Source organism: Myxocyprinus asiaticus, chromosome 9 (assembly GCF_019703515.2).
Source record: "Myxocyprinus asiaticus isolate MX2 ecotype Aquarium Trade chromosome 9, UBuf_Myxa_2, whole genome shotgun sequence".
Classification (NCBI taxonomy): Eukaryota; Metazoa; Chordata; class Actinopteri; order Cypriniformes; family Catostomidae; genus Myxocyprinus; species Myxocyprinus asiaticus.
The window spans coordinates 4,003,820-4,024,084 of NC_059352.1; the positions used below are offsets into that span (position 1 = coordinate 4,003,820).

The 20,265-nt window shown below is 39.2% G+C and overlaps 1 protein-coding gene across 3 annotated transcripts in view; it reads right to left on the reverse strand.

Moving 5' to 3' along the window:
* LOC127445653 (synaptotagmin-2-like) overlaps nucleotides 1-10,321 on the reverse strand; it is a 62,992-nt gene extending 52,671 nt beyond the window's left edge. For 2 of the 3 annotated variants that reach the window (XM_051705871.1, XM_051705868.1), the window contains exon 1: nucleotides 9,889-10,190. The gene's annotated coding sequence lies outside the window, so the exon portion shown is untranslated. Of the gene's footprint in view, nucleotides 1-9,888; nucleotides 10,191-10,229 lie in introns of those variants that run through there. The other variant, XM_051705869.1, reaches the window with a different exon arrangement.
* Nucleotides 10,322-20,265: the final 9,944 nt, after the last annotated feature.

Consider the following 20,265-nt stretch of genomic DNA (forward strand, 5'->3'; position numbering starts at 1 on the left):
GTGATTTATGTTGCTTACAAAAAACCCCAAAAACAACAACAAGTATTTTGTCAGATACACAGCTAATGGCCGTCAATGAGAGAGGGGTCTGTCTGTGTCCTGCAAGACTACTACAAGTTACGCCCCCTCCAAAAACCCAGCAAAATCCTGAAGTCTTGGAACAGTTGGATGCCACATTCATACACTGTTTGTTGTGTTTATTTGAGTCCCGCAGCAACCATACACCTACACCTATCCATAACTCTACACGTAACCATAACCACAAAGATTTTAAAAATGAATATACCACAAATTAAAAGTTCTTTTGAATTCAATCATACCGCCGTATCTCTAGGTGGTGACAGTGAGGATACATTTTAAGAAAGTAAAGAGGAGAAGAAGCTAGCGGTATGCTAAGCTAAAAGGCTAACCAATTCACTTGTAAGCTAACAAGAGAAAACAGAACAAATTCATGTTTATCTTACCATTTATATCTTTTTTTTATTATTGAACAAGCAGAAATTGTGCAAACACCTTCATATCATTTTAATAATACGATATGCGACATATAATTTAAAAGTTATTCTTTGTCATATTTAAAGCATTAAGACAAAATGAATCATACAGCGATTGCATAGGATTTTAAAAGTCAATAAAATCATGCAGATACGGGTCAGGAGTTTCAGTTAATGTTCACATCAACCATCAGAATGGGGGAAAATGTGATCTCATTGATTTGGAGCGTGGCATGATTGTTGGTGCCAGATGGGCTGGTTTGAGTATTTCTGTAACTGCTGATCTCCTGGGATTTTCACGCAAAAAAATGTCTCTAAAATTTACTCAGAATGGTGCCAAAAACAAAAAACATCCAGTGAGCGGCGGTTCTGTGGGCGAAAACGGCTTGTTGATGAGAGAGGTCAACGGAGAATGGCCAGACTGGTTCGAGCTGACAGAAAGGCTACAGTAACTCAGATAACCACTCTGTGCAATTGTGGTGACCAGAATAGCATCTCAGATTGCACGTCGAACATTGAGCCAGATGGGCTACAACAGCAGAAGACCACGTTGGGCACTTTATTAGGATCATAGTGTTCCTAATAAAGTGCTCAGTGAGTGTACTAACACTTTAAAGATTATTAAAACTGCACCACTGAAAGACGCTTCGCAGAAGAACCAGAAGTGCAGTTGCGCAGTTGTGAGACTTTGCAGTAATTTAATCTATTTTAACACAGAAAGTTAGTGTTGCTACTTTAACTTAGCTACCCTACACAACCTCAATAATTTCCACCCCACTTTCTTTTTAACAGTAAATACTACTGAAACATGTTCTTACTGTACATGTGTTGGCTGTATTCTAGCTTTCACTAAACACTGCAATGACAATCAAATCCATTAGGAAACACAGCAAACCCAAACCAAAGTGCATCCCTTTTGTCATTATGAATAAACATATGTAGTGAGCAGGACAACGGACACGGCTGAGCTCTTGAATCTACAAAGGGAAATAAGGAATTGGTATTGTGCATTGCTCACGCTGAGCACTCAAAGTTTATGAAGTTGATTCAGGAGTGATTGATGTGACAGCAGAGATGTTGTTAAATCAATGCTGCGTTGGAGTTAGAAGAGAAGGGTGGGTTAAGAGATAAAGACAGAGAGATAGAGATAGAGAGAGAGAGAGATGGAACATGATACTCCCGCACCTGTACTACGCAGTTTACAAAGCAGCGGCACAGAACTGTTCAAAAAATGTTTCTGTTCAAACGTTTTCAATCTAGAACGGTTTGTTATCATACAGAATCACTGGGATTTGATCAAGTCAGACTAAGCTTAATTAATAATGAACCTGTGTATTTAAACAGTCTCAGAATCACTTTCTTATTACACCAAACCCATACTGATGTTAAATAGTTGTCGAATATTATGGATTTTAAAATTGCAGATGCCAAATACACACATCTAGAGTGGTAGTATAATATAATATAATATAATATAATATAATACATTTACACAAATTTGTGGTAATTAAATAAACAATTATTTTTCACAACATTTACTGAAAATACTTTAACTTTAAAATTGATAACAAAATAACTTTTGTTAATCAGCCAAGCAGGTATGGTTTACTACAAATGCAGAACATGTATGATTACACACATACTGCATTTGTTGCTAATATTATTCTTATTTTTTTAAATTTTTTTTTACTTAAATAGCTGAGCTTGACTATGCAATCTGCCATCCAATGCTGCAATTGCCTTTTTAAGTTAACTACTGTACATTCTACTGTGCCTTTTATGAAATTGAAGAAGTGAAGATAATAGCCTTTAAGGAAATAAAACAAAATGTAATGTTTATTGGCTGTCCATGTTGATTTGAAGAAGCACCGGGAGACTCTTACACTTTATGTGAATGCATGCCAATTTCAGCAAGACACGATTACAGCAGGCAAAGACCATTCAATTTCATGAGCCATCAACCAAATATCCACCTTTAAAACATATGGCACTCCAGCGAGCGAGAGATATAGAGAAGAGAATAAAGTTTATTTGGGTTCACTTATCTTACTGGTACCACAAATAAACTGGCAAACAGTACAATGTTGAACACGGCATGCACTGCAAAAAATCTGTATTTTTGTCTTGTTTTCCAGTACAAATACTGTATCATACATACTTAAAAACAAGATACATTTCCTTTCTTCACAAATTCTTTACTTACAAATAGTTTTAAGCATAAAGCTAACAAAGCTTGTAAGATTTATGCTTAAAACAAGACAAAATAAAAGTAATTTATAGGGGTGCACGATATAAAATATTTTGGCCGAAACCGATACCGATTTTAACAAAAACCTATAGGCTGATAACGATACCGATAGTTTGCAACTTACCTTATTTCAGAGGCATAATTTTAGGTAGGGATGATAGGGACATGTCCCGATCAACTTTCAGTTAATCGGAAATGTCCAAAACAACATTTGGGCAATTTTACCACACAGAAAATATTTTACATTTATACTATGTTTTAATTTTCTATTAAATGTCCTTAGTATAATTATGAATGTGGAAAGTATTGACCTACCTCTTCCAATGAATGATTCTGCTTTTTCGTCCAGCAAGCGCCCTCTTAAGGAAGACACCTTAAAAATTGAACGAGTGCATCAGAGGTGCAGAATTTTAAAGCTGCACAATGTAAGACTTTTTGGTTTAAAATGAACAAATTGCCATTATTGATTGAGTACATAAACAATCAGTGTTCAAAACAATGTTCTTACATTACTCCGATTCACTATGGTAAGCCTGTAAAAAGTATTTGTATTTTGAGCTGTCGGGTCAGATTTGGCACGAAATCGCTGGCTTATGACCTATTTCCTTGCGTCATTACGTCATGTCCATATACACAAGAAATTAGAATGGCTGTCTCGTTCCCATGTTAACAGTAGATGGCGGTAATGCAATGTTTTAGTTTGCGAGTCGCTGTTAAAAAGAAGAAAGAAACTACAGTTCAGTCACACTCAGTTCAGGACTGTATCGCTGCAGTCTGGATGGATGTTTATCTGTTATCCGTTTGGCGAAGTTGTTTACCTGCTATTATGCTTGGAATTGGATACAGTATGTTGTATGGTAAGGGAATGCTTTTATGAACCGTGGTGGTGTGGTGGCGTAATGGGCGAAAGCACATAACTAGTAATCAGAAGGTTGCTGGTTCAATCCCCACAGCCACCACCATTGTGCCCTTGAGCAAGGCACTTAACTCCAGGTTGCTCCAGGGGTATTGTCCCCGTAATAAGTGCACTGTAAGTTGCTTTGGATAAAAGCATCTGCTAAATGCATAAATATAAATGTAAAATGTAAATTAATCGAGCATTACTCGTGTATTTACCAATCGTGATCCATTGTCAGGGAAGTTATTTTCATGTTTAATAAAGTATATTTTATCCCCATTATTGCTCATTTTATGTTTTTAGTTTAGTGTTATTAGGCCTACAGTTTCTGTCTCTTTTCACAAAAGCGAGTAGGACACTTCGAATGCAGTGATATGTGTGTAGCATGTTTCTTATGGAAAAAGTTTATTCACAACACAAGTTACGCAACGCAAATTACGATTATTCTGACTAGCGCACCATTTAATTCAAGTTCACATATTCATTCGTTTCGTTGTGCAGATGTAAAATGTTCCATAAATGTTGTGGATATATTGATGAATCTAATGTATAAACAGGATGTGTCTGAATGAGGTATTTACCCCATTTTACAGCGGTTAATTTTGCCGGTGTTAGCAAATTCAACTCATGCAGCTCAAGCAGAGAAATGCCCAACATACTGGATTAATGGATTAAATGAATCCATATCTAATATCTTCTTCTATTTACAGAATATCAAGATGTTTCTTCTGTTTATATCTTGCACTGTTAATATCTTGCAGTATAACATTTATCGTCATATTTTCGTCAACAGTATGCTTTAATAAAATCATTTAATAGTCTTCATGATGCGCTTTTTCATCTCGTCTTCGTTATCGTTGACTAAATCAAACAATCATCAACAAACGTTTTCATCATTGATTTCATTGACAAGATTAATAATGTATAAACGTCTTACACTGAACTCGAATCAGCAGTATCATGAGTTTCACCTCTTAAGCTAATAATACAATACAGACATTAATAGTCAATAAAACACTTGAATAATCGTATTAAAATATACTTGTAACTGGTGGTGATTCAGGAGAGTCCGCTGTTCTCTGTGTAAAAGCACTTTGAGTGTAGTGTCAGAAAAGTGTACATTCATTCAAAATACGTAAATAAGAGTGTTCTTTATCTTCGTCAAAGCAAGTAATATATCATTTTTAAATGTTTAATCGTATAACATAATTACTGTATATCAACATGAAACAGCACGTTATGACTCCGGCTCGGAATATCTTCCAGTCATGATCACACACAGGCGATGTCCAGGTAACCTCAAATCATGAGATTCATCCGCCAGATGAGCAGTGCTGAAACACGACTCACGTAAAGTGTTCTTCTGCAAATTGCTTGCAATTTTACGTTTCAACCACAGATGTCACTAGAGAGCACAAAGTTACACAGTGCAGCTTTTAGATGCTGGTATAACTCCCAATAAATGTTTTATTTTGCACACTGGAGAAGAGCATCAGGATTAAAAAATAATGTTTTGTCAATAAAATAAGGCATTTGTGATTAGAAAAAAATCATTAATTGTGGGCTAAGCCTAAAGCCTACTTTGTTCAGGAGGCCTACTTTTTCAGATAAAAACATAAGTACATATAAATAAACAATATGAGAAAAGATTATGTGGGAGTGAGGGGAGTTGGAAAGCAGAAAATGGGGAAAAGGTCAATGTTCCAATGTTCCATTCTCCCCATAATTTGTTCATCTTTTGATGTCATTTTGCACATGAAAATAGTTAATTTAGCCTAGCCTTTGTTTAGATTTCCTTTTTCTATTTTTAATTTTTATGCTGGATAATACATTTTACAGAATGTCACTTTATGCCTCTTTGATATTTTCTCGAGCTAAATCTTGAAAAAGATTACATTTGATTTTGACACATTAACCTTAGGTTTATCGCATATCGCTGCATATTATCCAAATTTTTATCGCATATCACATTTTTCCTCCTAACTGTGCAGTGGCCATGCTTTTTCTTTAGAAATGCTTGAAACAAAAGGCTGATATTTAATATGGAGGGGCAGAGAAATACTGTAAGATATGATACTCGTTATATGAAGTAACACTGTTATTTTGCCTATATTAACAGACTGACTTTCTCGTATTTTCTTAATACCAACATTTTGAATATGATCCTTGCTATACTCAGGGTTGGGAAGGTTACTTTTGAAATGTATTCCACTACAGATTACAGAATACATGCTGTAAAATGTAATTTGTAATGTATTCTGTTACATTACTCAAGGTCAGTAACGTAATCTAAATAATTTGGATTACTTCTTCAGCACTGGTAGATTTTTTCACTTGTTTTGACTATAAAAACTCTGCCAGTACAGTAAGACAAAATACACATGTTAAAAATACATTCTCTGAAAAACATAAATATCTTATGCAGTGTTGTTTCTAAAATCAAACTGATCTTGTTTTAAGGATTTTTAGATATTTTTATAGGAAAACAATACAAAACTTATTATCAAGAATACGATTTTTGCCCTAATATCAAAGGTCTTACTAGAAAAAAAGAAATTATGATCTAACGTGAATTTTCTTGATAAAAAATATGATCGTGCCTGGTAACGTGCATGTAAAATGGCTAGAAATAACATTTTATCTTAGCGTAAAGCTGACAATTTACACAAGGTTTATTTCTATTTCTTCTGCTCCAAACTTACTTCAAACTTACTTCTCTGTCTGCTCGTATGAATGTAACACATCATAAGAAAGTGTTTCACCGCTGTTCAAATGCACTTTGGATCACATCATTTATATGTATAAATGTTTTCCATCTGAAAGGACTAAATATTAAATGAAACAAATGACAATAAAATGCAAAGTAATCTCTTCAGTAATCAAAATACTTTTTGAATGTAACTGTATTCTAATTACAAATGATTTAAATTGTTACTGTAGTGGAATACAGTAACTTATATTTTGTATTTTAAATACGTAATCCCGTTACATGTATTTCGTTAATGCCCAACCCTGCCTATATGTCCCTATCAACTTTCAAACCAAACTTACGCCTTTGCCTTATTTTGATATCAGATCACTGTTTTAATGCTTAAAAATTTACAAAAAGGTTTCCATTGAACATTGGACCTGTTGAACACATGACAGGCCAAAATGTTCAAGATAGCCACAGTGATAAACAAGTGATATACAAGATAAAATGAAAAATAAAAAAGATCAAATAAATGGCTAAATATGATAGCATGATGACTGATATGAAAAAAGTTTATTTTGTACTTCTAAAACATTTTGCCCTTCTGCCCTAAAACACAGCTTTTTAAGGTTTAGTAATCACACAAAGCCATATTGCAATTTCAATCAATCATGCAGAATTAATGGATACTGTATCTCAGAAGTCAAAGTCTGCTGGTTTCAAAGTGTTTTGAATGGTTTCCCTCATCATGTAGCCTAAAGGTTAGTGCCGTTTTCACAACTGTCCATCACAACTGTCCAAAAAAACATTTATGATGTTTTTCCACATTAACGTGAGAACGAGACAGAATCTAAATTAAATATGACACGTTCTTAGGAGTGCCAACCATTCTAGATATTGTGGCTATTATTATTTCTGGATTGTGCATTTGAATTCACAGTTTTTACAAAGTGTGTTACTAATTAATTATAAATTTACCATCGGTTTTTCATATGGCCGTCTTCATGCTTATTGCCGATATGCCGATGGTTTTAACCGATACATCGGTGCATCCCTAGTAATTTACCACTGGGGTAAAAATACACTTGAATGTTTAGGGTTCAATACAAGTTAAGCTCAATTGACAGCATTTGAATTATAATGTTGATTGCAACAGAACATAATTTCAACTAGTTCCTTGTTTATGAAAAAAAAAGAAAAAAAAAAGAAGAAGCAACAATTGTGGTTACAGTAAGGCAAACTATCCAAAAGTTTCAAAAGTAGTTGAACAAAGTTGCAATATTGGATATAACTTTACACTGATAAGATTAGTAAGTGATTTTATGACACTAAAATCATGTTAACGTGAATAATGTTTACATTTTTTGGCCATAATTTTGAAACAGTGAGTATAAATGTTTTTGGGCTGGCCCCATTCACTCCCATTGTAAATGCCTTACAGTAACTATGTTTTTTTTTTAAACAACAGATATGGTAATCAACATTATGCTACAAATGCTGTCAATTGAGCTTAACTTGTGTCTTGTTTTGAGGAAACTTGTGTTAAGGAAATGTGTCTTGGTTAAAAGCATTTATATATATTTTACTAGAAAATAAGACAATACTGATTACCAAATGTTCCCAGTCTCACAGCCCCCACTGGAAAAGAGACGTTCTTTACAATAGCAGCGCATTACGTGTCCGTTGAGTCCTAATACTACGTCATTATTACCCAAGCCCATCCATTACTGTAAAACATAAAAAAGGGACAATGTTCTTCCTAATGTTCTTCTTCAAACATTACCAACCCCTGTACGCCACTACAGGAACAGGATTTATTACTAGAAGGGTGAACGTTTTCACTCCACTGCACAAACTCCACATATAACACTCACACAAGCATGTGTATGTGTGTGAATGTGTCCAATGCGGCGATGCCTCCTCTGTCTCACCTCTGTTTAGAGTAGAGCAAGGTCTACTCTGCATTGAACGAGTGCCGTTATAATGTGGAGCTCTCAAGGATTGACCCAAGCACTTAGCCGAATCGCTGCACACCTCCCCGTCATCTATCCCAGTCTGCATTTCTATTTTCCATCTGACTTACAACATGCTACTCACCCGGTCGCCACCGCAATCAATGAAATTACATCTTAAATTGCCTTTTCCTGTTATCAGGCCTGATGTCTTTGAGCTCCGAGACTGCATTGGCGTTTGTGCGGCAAAGAAGAACAAGAATAAAACACACAATGCTTGACTTTTATTACTGACCTCAGTGCAGTTTAAAGGGATAATTCACACAAGAATGAAACTTTCCAACACTTATGACTTTTTTACCATTAAAGGAATATTCCGGGTTCAATTGAGGTTTGTGTTCATTTGTGGCATAATGTTGATAACCACTGTAAAATTGGATATAACTTTACACAGTAAAGGTTAGTAAGCGATTTTAACACACTAAAATCATGTTAACATGCATATTGTTAACATCTTGTGGCTATGCTTTTAAAACAGTGAGCATCTGAACATTTACGGATTGGCCCCATTGGCTTCCATTGTAAGTGCCTCACTGTTACCCAAATTGTTGCTATTTTTAAAGGAGGGTCAAATTTTTTTTTTTTTTTTTTTTTTTTGTGGTAATCAACATTATGCCACAAATGTTGTCGACTGAGCTTAACTTGTAATGACATTCATGAAACCTTCCCATTGCACAAAGAATCTTTAGACTATAAAAAGGTACATAAAACCAAATTTTTTTGGAACCACTATTTTTAATAGTGCATATGGCAGAATCTTTATTTTTGGGTGAAATACCCCTTTAATTTCTCCTGCCAACTAGTGCCTTTTTATGTCAAAGCAAAGAAATAAGAGAGTATTTATGCTTCACTTCTCCATATGTTCTGCTTCTTCATAGAAAAAAAAACATCAAGCTAATCAAGTTTATAAGATGAAGTTCCTTTGGTAGCTGACAGGACAAGTAAATCTGCGCCTGTTGTAGGCGGAACAGCTCGATCAGCAAAAAAGATGCTCGCCATCAGCAGCTGTACGGCCATAACAAGCTCTCTGTTGGACGGCAACCCTTAATAGTCTGTCCAATGTTACTCTGGAACTTCAATAATTCATTAGTTGTTGCCTAATGAGAATTTGTTGCCATTGCAATTCAGATATATGCAATATAAACCATGAAACTTGACATGACAAAATATAAAAGTACAAAAACAAATGCAACTGAATTGTGTCGTAACACATACCTACAGAGTCAGCAGTGATGTATTAAACTGCATCCTTCAGGTTTCAAGAGATGCATGTTGTGCGGTTACAAATTATGACACACTCAAGTTGTATTCTACGCACATTGGCCACTATTATGTAATGTGATACTGCAGCACTCTCCTGCGCGTAAAAGTTGCACTCACTGACAACGATCTCTCCTCCATGCCACACTGTTTCTTCCCTGAAATTCTGTTATAAAGACTTTAAGACTACATTTAGACTCTTATCTGTGTTAAAAAGCTTTAAAATATTAAAATGCATAGTAGAATTGACATGCCTTACCATAAAGAGGGGATACTGTACTTACCTCTGGATGGTGCGTATCCTCACTGAAGATGTACTGCACCAAGAGGAGGGTGGTGGTGGGGAGAAGGTGGGAGGTCAGAAGAACGAAACTTCGCAGGGCACTTGGAGAGCTTAGGAAAAAAAAAAGAAAAGTGACAATAATCAGGACTTTGCTTTTATCCTCTTCTGGCTTTGTTGGAAATATCAGACCCCAGGCAAACACATACACACATCCCCAGATGTTTTCTATGCACCCCCACGCTCATACACACATACACACGCACACACACACACACAATAGCTCGGATCGGGACAGCTGCAGTGATGCTCTCATGCGCACACACACATTTCTCAGTCTCACACCCTGCAATCGTTGCTCAGCTCCACAGCCTCTGGTGTCCTACTGCTGTATTTGCCGGCACTGGGCTGTCATTGGTTCATGCACTGCTCAATAAAAACTCATCTCCTTTCCAATTGGACGAGGGTTGTGTTTTTTTCATGGTACACTCAGGAAACCCATCCCACCTATTTTGCTTTAAAAACCTCTCTAAGGAGAATGCTGAGCTTTGAAAATCCCCCAGGATGAATAGGAGGAAAAGGGATGGAGTGATGAGAACACGAGAGGGTGGGGGTGAGAGAGAGTGAGAGAGGTGCAGTAATGAACCAATCAATGAACGGCCGGGAGAAGCACTAGAGCCGCTGAGGATTTTGATGTGGGGGTGGGGGGTCTAGGGGACATTCAGAGTCAGACTAAATGTGTTATAACGCAAAAAAAACAAAAAAATAAATAAATAAAAAAAGCTAGAAGTAGCCCAACGATTAGAACAGAATGCAGGTTCTCGTGACACGTTATTAAATGTCCTTTAAGTCCTTTTTTAACTTAACATGGCACCTACAAACGTGGCGCTTCTGCGTGAGAAGCGCATATTGACGTAGAAAAATAACTGAAAAAGCACTGACAGATGCAAAAAACGCGTTTGGAGTGAACAGTCACATGCGTCTTTGGCTGTTGCGTCGCACACCGTGGCTGTTGCGTTTTTGAGAAGTAGTTCAACTTCAAAACGCCGTCAGTTCCAATCCATCTTGTGCCATCCATCTGCTTTTGAACACAAAAACACATAATGCATTAACAGCCCTGTTGCTATGCATTGCGTTTTCATGTCATATCGGAATTACTGTAATTATGTGATGTCAACTAGTAGATTCTACATGGCACTATTCACGTCCTCTCGACCTTGTAAGTTAATCGTTTCTATTGCAACATTTATAACGGCAAAACGCCTTTGTTGTTGATAACAGCAAAATGCTTATCATTACACTTATTCATTAATTCACCTCTATATGTTCTTGCAAAACCATAATAATAATAATAAAAAAAAAAAATGCTCCAGGCATTAATGGCACAAGAAAATGTCATACCAAATAGAAATAGGTGTTGACTGTGTTCCCCATAGATATCTATACGTAGATACCTTATTAGCATCTGTTTCTATGGACCACGATACATTGGCGCGTCCGCCATATTGGATAGGTCAAGAGCCATCTGTCAACACATGAATGTAAATGGACAGATATGGTCTTTTCCAGCCAACTTTCAGAGTATCTCATTTTCCACAAACACTGAGCAATATTTTCCTCATAGTTGTACTCTCAAAGTTCTCCTGTACAGTTGCGCGATTAACAAACGTTTTGCGTATCGGTTTGACAGAATAGTTAAAAAGAATTTATTCAAAAGAGTGATTCCTTCTCACATTACACCAGCAGTTCCAATCCCAAACAATAGTTCACCCGGTCACTACAAGCGATTTCAAATGCTTTGTGAATCGATTCGACCGAACCATTAAAGAGAACCGATTCAACAAGACGATTCGTCTGCGAATTGGACATATTTACATCCCACCATCAACTTCATATTTCAATTCAAGTGTGGGGCTGGTTTGGAGCATCAAAAAGAGACACACATGGCAGCGTATTCGTTGCAGTAGATATGTTCAATAACGCTTCGGTTCTGCTCAGACTCTTTCCCGCTGTGCACCAGCAGCACATAACGTAATGTGCTCCATGTAAATTATTAAAGACTGATGGGACGCACTGTTGAACTCACTCACCAACGGAGCATCTTGTCCACACACTAGAACCTCTTAATAATACCAGTAGTTGACAGTAGCCAAATCTTTCACTGTCAGGCTCACACTATATAATTAACTGTTTTGTATATTTCTCACAAAAATCGATATTAACCCAAGCAGTTCCTTCTAGCAATGCAGCAACCTTCTTTTAGAAAGTGCTGGCTAGGTAGCTATCTACTGTATATGCTGTATCATATTGTAGCTGTATTATATTGAAACAAATCAGCTAAATGATGTCAGTCCCCCACCCCCCTTTAGTCTGTCTCCATTTGCAGCCCAGTGCCTCAATACTAATTAAATGGATTTGATGGAGTCCAATCCGTCAACACCTAAAATCAATGAAATAAAGTCAGGCCTCCAGGCCACTATGCCTGAGTTCTATCTACAGACAGATTTCAAGTTGGTTGAAATTGGAAAAATAGACAGTATACTTAAAGTTACATAGGCACTGGCAGAGATTTAATGTGTCAGTTCAAATGTAATATCTAGTATTTGCTCAATGGAGCCAAAATAGCGTGTCAATGCATTCAAACAACTTGTAGTGTTTAAACCAAACCTATGCTCTAGAGTAGGTCTAAACATGTTTTGATTCTTTGTTTTTATCCCTCCTATTTGTATTTATGTAAGGTAAACAAAGGGAAAGCGTAGTACTTTTTGAAACTGACAATTCATAATCCTACAGTCATATACAATAACACAGGGGTTTTATGAATGTCAAACGGTCATAGGGGCACAAAAGAGAGTATTGAGTCATGATTAGATTTATTATTATTGAGGCAGCAGCAGTCTTCCAGGCTATATGGCAGATGTCCAAGTCATCCTGTTTCTGTGCCTGCAGACCTAACCTTGGCATCTCGCTGGAACAACTCAAACTCAGTGACAGAGCGTCAGATGCATTAAGAAATTTAAAAGTGGATCCAATTCTTAGTTTATATGCATTAAAATATAATGGAGTGCTAGAGTAAAGATGCAAGATTTTACAACATCCTGTGCTTAATTTTATTGGCTTTCCAAAGCCAACAAACTGTAGAAATGTCCTGGTTACTTTCGTAACCTCCATTCCCTGATGGAGGGAATGAGACATTGTGTCGATGTAGTGACACTAGGGGTCACACCTGGGAGCCCCAAACACCTCTGCTTTTTGAAAAAAGGCCAATGGAATTGGCGAGTGGAATTTGCATGCCACTCCCCCGGACATATGGGTATAAAAGGAGCTTGTATGCAACCACTCATTCAGGTTTTGTGCTGAGGAGCCGAGACAAGGTCCCGGCCATTTCAGCAGGTAGTTCAGTGTTGTGGTAAGAGGGACACAATGTCTCTTTCCCTCCATCAGGGAATGGAGGTTATGAAAGTAAACAGGACGTTCCCTATCTGTCACTCACTTGACGTTGTGTCGATTTAGTGACACTAGGGTTCCCTATACAAAACGGCACAACTAGCTGAACTGTGTTACGTGGACTGGCGATGCGAGACGGGCAGACCGCTGTGTGCCTCATAGCCAGCGCAACAGGCCGTCACGTAACCTCCCCCAACACTCTTATGAGCGTCGAATGGTCTTTCGGGAACAAGTCGACTGCCCAACAAATAGGGACAGGCTAGCCCAGCCGTGCCCTTTTTTCCTCTTTTTTCTCCCCAAAAACAGTGGAATTTGTTACCCGACTGGGGGCTGTAAATGTCTACGTCGGGGGTAGGGGGTATCACTGCCAAGGGGAAGACACTGCAGAGACCACACCCCACCCAGTGAAAAAAAGGGGTGGGGGGGTGGGGTGGTATTTTGAGTGTAAATATGTCACATGGTCTTACCGAGTCATGTCAGAAGTATGTCATGTGGAGAAGTCCCATGGTAGATCCTACCCAAGAGGGGGAGGAGTTTCTACAAACATGGTGACCGGGGGCAGAGGGGCCTTGGAAGATGCAGTTTACTGACAGGGAAACGATTCAGCAGATGATATCACATGGGGTCACCTACAGGGAAGAACCACATGTGGAGCACCTACCTCAGTACAGGGCCTAATTAGCACACGTACTGGGCTGGCAGCAAGTTTCTCCACAAACTCGTCTGCCACAGGGCTAAGGAGGAAAGTCATCCAGGGATCACAACCTGTGAACACGACTGGGAGTCAAAAGCACACGACTTCACCTCATGAGAGGGGAAAGGCGCTATGCGCAAGTGGTACACCCGGCCAGCTGTCCCGGAACTTACCTGTTCGGACCTGACAACACACGGAACGAAACCGGTTCAACCCAAGATTATAGAACCTCGCAAAGGTGTTGGGTGTTGCCCAGCCCGCTGCTCTGCAGATGTCTGCCAAAGAGGCGCCAGTGGTCAGGGCCCAGGAGGCTGCTACACTCCTAGTAGAGTCGGCTCATAGCCCTACGGGGGGCGGCACGTCCTTGTCGTGATATGCCATCACGATGGTGTCAACGACCCAGTGGGTGATCCTCTGTTTGGAGACAGTGCTTCCTTTCCGCTGTCCACCAAAGCAGACAAAGAGCTGCTCAGAGCTTCTAAAGCTCTGTGTGTGATCCAAATAGATGCGTAAAGCACGCGCCGGACACAGCAACACCAAGGCTGGGTCTGCCTCCTCCTGCGACAGCGCTTGCAGGTTCACCACTTGATCCCTAAATGAAGTCATGGAACCTTGGGCACATAGCCCGGTCGGGGTCTCAGGATCACGTGAGAGTAACCCGGACCGAACTCCAGGCACGATTCGCTGGCAGAGAACGCCTGCAGGTCCCCTTCCCTCTTGATGGAAGTGAGCGCAGTTGGGAGGGCAGTCTTCAAAGAGAGTGCCTTAAGTTCAACTGACTCCAGAGGCTCAAAGGGAGCACCCCGTAGACCCCGAAGGACTACAGAGAGGTCCCACGAGGGCATGAGGCGTGGTCTGGAGGGATTCAACCTCCTAGCGCCTCTCAGGAACCTGATGATCAAGTCGTGCTTCCCCAAATACTTACCATCCACTGCCTCATGATGTGCCGAAATGGCGGCTACATACACCTTCAAGGTGGAGGGGGACAGCCGCCCCTCCACGCTCTCCTGCAGGAAGGAAAGCACTGATCCGACTGCGCATCTCTGGGGGTCTTCATGTCGGGAAGAACACCACTTAGCGAACAGATGCCACTTCAAGGCATACAAGCGCCTCATAGAGGGAGCCCTAGCCTGAGTGATCATGTCTACCACTGCGGGTGGTAGGCCACTTAGGTCTTCCACGTCCCGTCCAAGGAAACAATCTTGATGCCGGATGCTCGCTAAAATGCGTATTGGCATCAGCATCTTGAACGGGAGTCTGTGCAAGGCCCGGTTCAGTACTCGCAGGTCCAAGATTGGCCGCAACCCACCGCCTTTCTTCGGTATGATGAAGTAGGGGCTGTAAAACCCCTTCTTCATCTCGGCTGGAGGGACAGGCTCTATAGCACCCTTCTGTAGAAGGGTAGCGATCTCCACACGCAGGGTAGCGGTGTTCTCGCCCCTTACCAAGGTGAAGCAGACGGCGCTGAACCTGGGCGGGCACCTGAATCGCGTAGCCGAGTCGGACGGTCCGGGTCAGCCATCGCGAGGGGTTGGAAAGCGTGAGCCACGCGTCCAAACTCCGGGTGAGGGGGACCAAGGGGATAACCATGTCGGTCGTACTGGCGGGTGGGGCCTTGTGGCGGGGTGGAGCCTGAGGCGCCACGTCAAGAGGGCTCGAACCCCGTGGCCATGCTGAGTCCAGAGACATTGAAGCACTTACCTGGCTCCTGACACCCACCATAAGATTGGTTGAGGAGGGGGGAGGAGGAACATTATCCCCGCAGTCCATCAGAACCAAAATGGGATGGTGGACAGTGGTCGTAACGACGGCCGTGTGCACCTGACATGTGACCCAGAGAACAAGGAAACCGCTCTTTTGTTGAACTTTTGGGCACCGCAGCCTCTTGAGCATGCGGTGAAAGATGAAACAAAAGATTCTCCTCCCGGCCCTCCACCGGGGGACGGAGTGGTCTGTTTACCAGCTCTGTAGAAGCGGGTCTCCTCGTCCCTGGGTCGCCCGTCTCAGGGGCACTTCAAAGCCTTCCTAGGGTTCTTGGTGACTGGTTGTGAGGCGGATGGCGTCTGCTTCCTGTGGTGGGCTCCATGCCAGGCCGCGGGGGCGGGCTGCAGCGGAGCCAGTGCTGTTGCTGCAGGAGGATGCCCTTGGCGACGAGCAGATAGGATGCGTGGTTTTGAGCCGCGGCAGGGCAGGATGTGTTGAATGGCCTCCATCTGCTGCTTCACTGCTGAGAACTGCTGGGCAAAGTCCTAGATGGTGTGGCTGAACAGGCCAACCTGGGAGATGGGGGCATCAAGGAACCGTACCAAAGGTGATGTTCCTGGACCACCACGTGATCTTCGTCGCCCGGAGAGCGAGGTTGGTCATCGAGCGCAGTTCCTGCATCAATCCCAGGTCAGAACTACCCTCGTGCAGCTCTTTTAGCGCCTTGGCTTGGTGTACCTGCAGGAGAGCCATGGCGTGCAGGGCGGAGGCGGCTTGTCCAGCGGCACCATAGGCCCTAGCTGTCAGAGACGACATAAACCTACAGGCCCTGGACGGGAGCTTCGGGCTAGTGTTACTACATCGACACAACGTCGAGTGAGTGACAGATAGGGAACTGGGGTTATTTCAAATAATCTATTTACATTTCTAAAAGTAAAACACCCTAAAGGTTTCAAGCTAGATCCAACAAACTTCACTGAAAAAATTATCCATTGGCTAAACAATCAAAACGTATGAAAAAAAAGCATCTACTCGAAAACATACATATTTATAACATTTTTTGCTTCAACACAAAATATTAATAAGAAGGTGAACTTAGAGTGATACATAAAGTAAATGGATAATAGTGAGTTCCTTGAAGTTCTTTGGCTTAAAAATCCATAAAATTAAGATTTTTTAAGTACTACTAACTCAAACAATCAAGTACAGAATTGAGGTTGTGAGCAATACCCATAAGCCCTTTAAGTTTGTTTAGTCAAAAGTAACTTATTGGAGCATTTAAGAATTTATAGATATTTCAGCTCTATAAATTCTTTTTTTATTGAATTTTTTACTGAATAAAATTTTTAATTATTATTATTGATGTTGTTTTATTGTAATTCATTGTTTTGTGTAAAGTCACCATTAGGGTGATTAGTGTTCCCTTTGGTGAAGTGGGATCATGTTCAATTCATGAAATTTTATCCTAGTGCATATGAATATGCATAGCTGTAGTATTGCTTTATGTGCATTTCTTTGGGGAATCAATTGTTTAAAGGATTAGTTCATCCAAAAATGAAAATTCAGTCATTGTTTACTCACCCATGTGTTGTTATAACCCTATATGACTTTGTCTTTTTCTTAACACAAAGGGAGAAATTGTGAAAAAATGTTGTGCTCAGTGATGTCATACAGTGGCAGTTTATGGTGACCACCTCTTCAAGCTTCAAAAGAACACAAAAGTATAATTCAGAACTCTAATAAATTATTCCATGAGACTCATGATTTTTATGAAAGCATTCGATAAGGTTTGGTGCGAAACAAACCGAAATCGAATGTATTATTTAGTGAAAATTTTCACCGTTGATCTCCTGTGCACGTTCACTATAGGGCACGAGAGCAACATTTCATGCAGCGCCCTCACGACATTGGGCCGTTCAAGCAAAAACGAATTTTATCTAAGGTCCTCCACAGCAATAATGACAACAGAACACAACACAGCTGCACACAAAACAGAGAACAGAACTTACTAAACATGTCTGAAGAGTTTGTAGTCAAAGAATTGATGCATTTCTATGCCCAGCCTTATTTTTTTGTTTTTTTGTTTGTTTAAACCAAAATGTCCCATTAATGTATTTGTGTTGAATTTTCTCATTGAGTTTTGTGCTTTCAGATTCATTTGAGGGCTGGATGCTTCTCTATATCATCAAATCTCATTGGAATCATTTGTTTGTCCAGCTGCGATGACACAATGGTGATGTAGCCAGAATGACAAGCACCATAAGCACGATACAATACATCCTGCTCTATCAATCATCTTTGTTTGGAATGCTGCATATGTTATCAGATTACAGTATACCATAGATGGATTGCTTGGGGAACTTGTTTTTGCATTTACAAAGTTTTGCATGTTAAAGGTCAGAATATTTAAGGTGACCTTTAATGGTAAGCAGAATAGAACTTGGGAAATACAAATGTCTATAAATCAAATGTGTAATTTAATTATATTAATGAGTAGCATTATAGGCTGAATTCAGGGTTTGAATGTTATTTTCGTTTTAGCAGCAGATGTTTTGTGAGCCAGGGGTTAACTATATATATATATATATATATATATATATATATATATATATATATATATATAAAAGTTTAGAGTAATGTACAGATTTTGGTCTTATAGAAAGAAATTTGTACTTTTATTCACCAAAGTGGCATTCAACTGATCAGGAAATTAATAATGTGAAAAATTACTATTACAATAAAAAAAAAAAGAAAGAAAGAAAAAAAAAAATAATTTAGAACTTCTTAAACTACTTCAAAGAAGTCAGTTCCAGACTTGTCCAGATACTCAGGTGACATTTCACCCCACACTTCCTGTAGCACTTGCCATAGATGTGTCTGTCTTGTCGGGCACTTCTCACGCACTTTACAGTCTAGCTGATCCCACAAAAGCTCAATGGGGTTAAGATCCATAACACTCTTTTCCAATTATCTGTTGTCCAGTGTCTGTGTTTCTTTGCCCACTCTAACCTTTTCTTTTTGTTTTTCTGTTTCAAAAGTGGCTTTTTCTTTGCAATTCTTCCCATAAGTCCTGCACCTCTGAGTCTTCTCTTTACTGTTGTACATGAAACTGGTGTTGAGCGGGTAGAATTCAATGAAGCTGTCAGCTGAGGACATGTGAGGCGTCTATTTCTCAAACTAGAGACTCTGATGTACTTATCCTCTTGTTTAGTTGTACATCTGGTCTTCCACATCTCTTTCTGTCCTTGTTAGAGCCAGTTGTCCTTTGTCTTTGAAGACTGTAGTGTACACCTTTGTATAAAATCTTCAGTTTTTGGGCAATTTCAAGCATTGTATAGTCTTCATTCCTCAAAACAATGATTGACTGATGAGTTTCTAGAGAAAGCTGTTTCTTTTTTGCCATTTTTGACCTAATATTGACCTAATATTGACCTTAAGACATGCATGAAACAAATAGCTTTCAGCAGTGTTTGATATAATGGCAAGTGATTTTCTAGTACCAAAACATCAATTTAGCATGATTACTCAAGGATAAGGTGTTGGAGTGATGGCTGCTGTCTAGATTTGATCAAAAATGACTTTTTTCAAATAGTGATGGTGCTGTTTTTTACATCAGTAATGTCCTGACTATACTTTGTGATCACTTGAATGCCACTTTGGTGAATTAAAGTACCAATTTATTTCCATAAGAGCATATTATCTCTGTATATTAAATCTGTATATTATTCCAAACCTTTGGCTGTAAGTGTGTATCTATCTATCTATCTATATATATATATATATATATATATATATATATATATATATATAAATACACACACAGAACATTGGACCCTTTTCACACTTCTGTGTTTTGGAACACGGAAGTAAAGGATTTCAGGGTAAACTTTTAAAGCAGTGAATGGGAGACCGCATCAAATAAGATTTTTGCTTCCCTATTTGCATCATCATAAAAAGAAAAACGGGACTATTATGTCACCACAACTTTTCAAATGAAAATAAAATAGAGAGCAATGGATTATGACAGTCAGAAAAGAAATGGCAAATTTACTGTCAATCCTTCATCAGCTGTATTAGAATCCTCATCACATCTGTGGTAACTAGTTTTTTTAAACTAAATCCAGGGTAGTAAAATACAAAGTACATTGTTATAAATTGACACTAAATAATTAAAACATTTAAAATATAAAAAAGTTTGCTAGATTTAGTGCAGAGGCATCATCGCAGTCTTAGAAAATGGTCCTGGTGCATGCGCCTCAACTGACAGGCTATGTTTGTATCTAAAAGGTGATTGGCTCTTTTACCTGTAAGGCGGGACTACATTTTTTACAACCGCCATGTTGGATGTTTGAGTTCCTCACATTAATTTTAATACAAGTGCTCCGTCTCGGGCTAATCAGTCTTTGGTAGTAGGCTTGCCCCCTTTGTGGAAATTGTCAACTATGTTATAGTATCAAAAAGGTGTTTAATGATTAAAGGTGCTGCAAGAGATTTTTTTTTCATGGAAAGATACGCAAAAAATTTTTCAGAGAGATT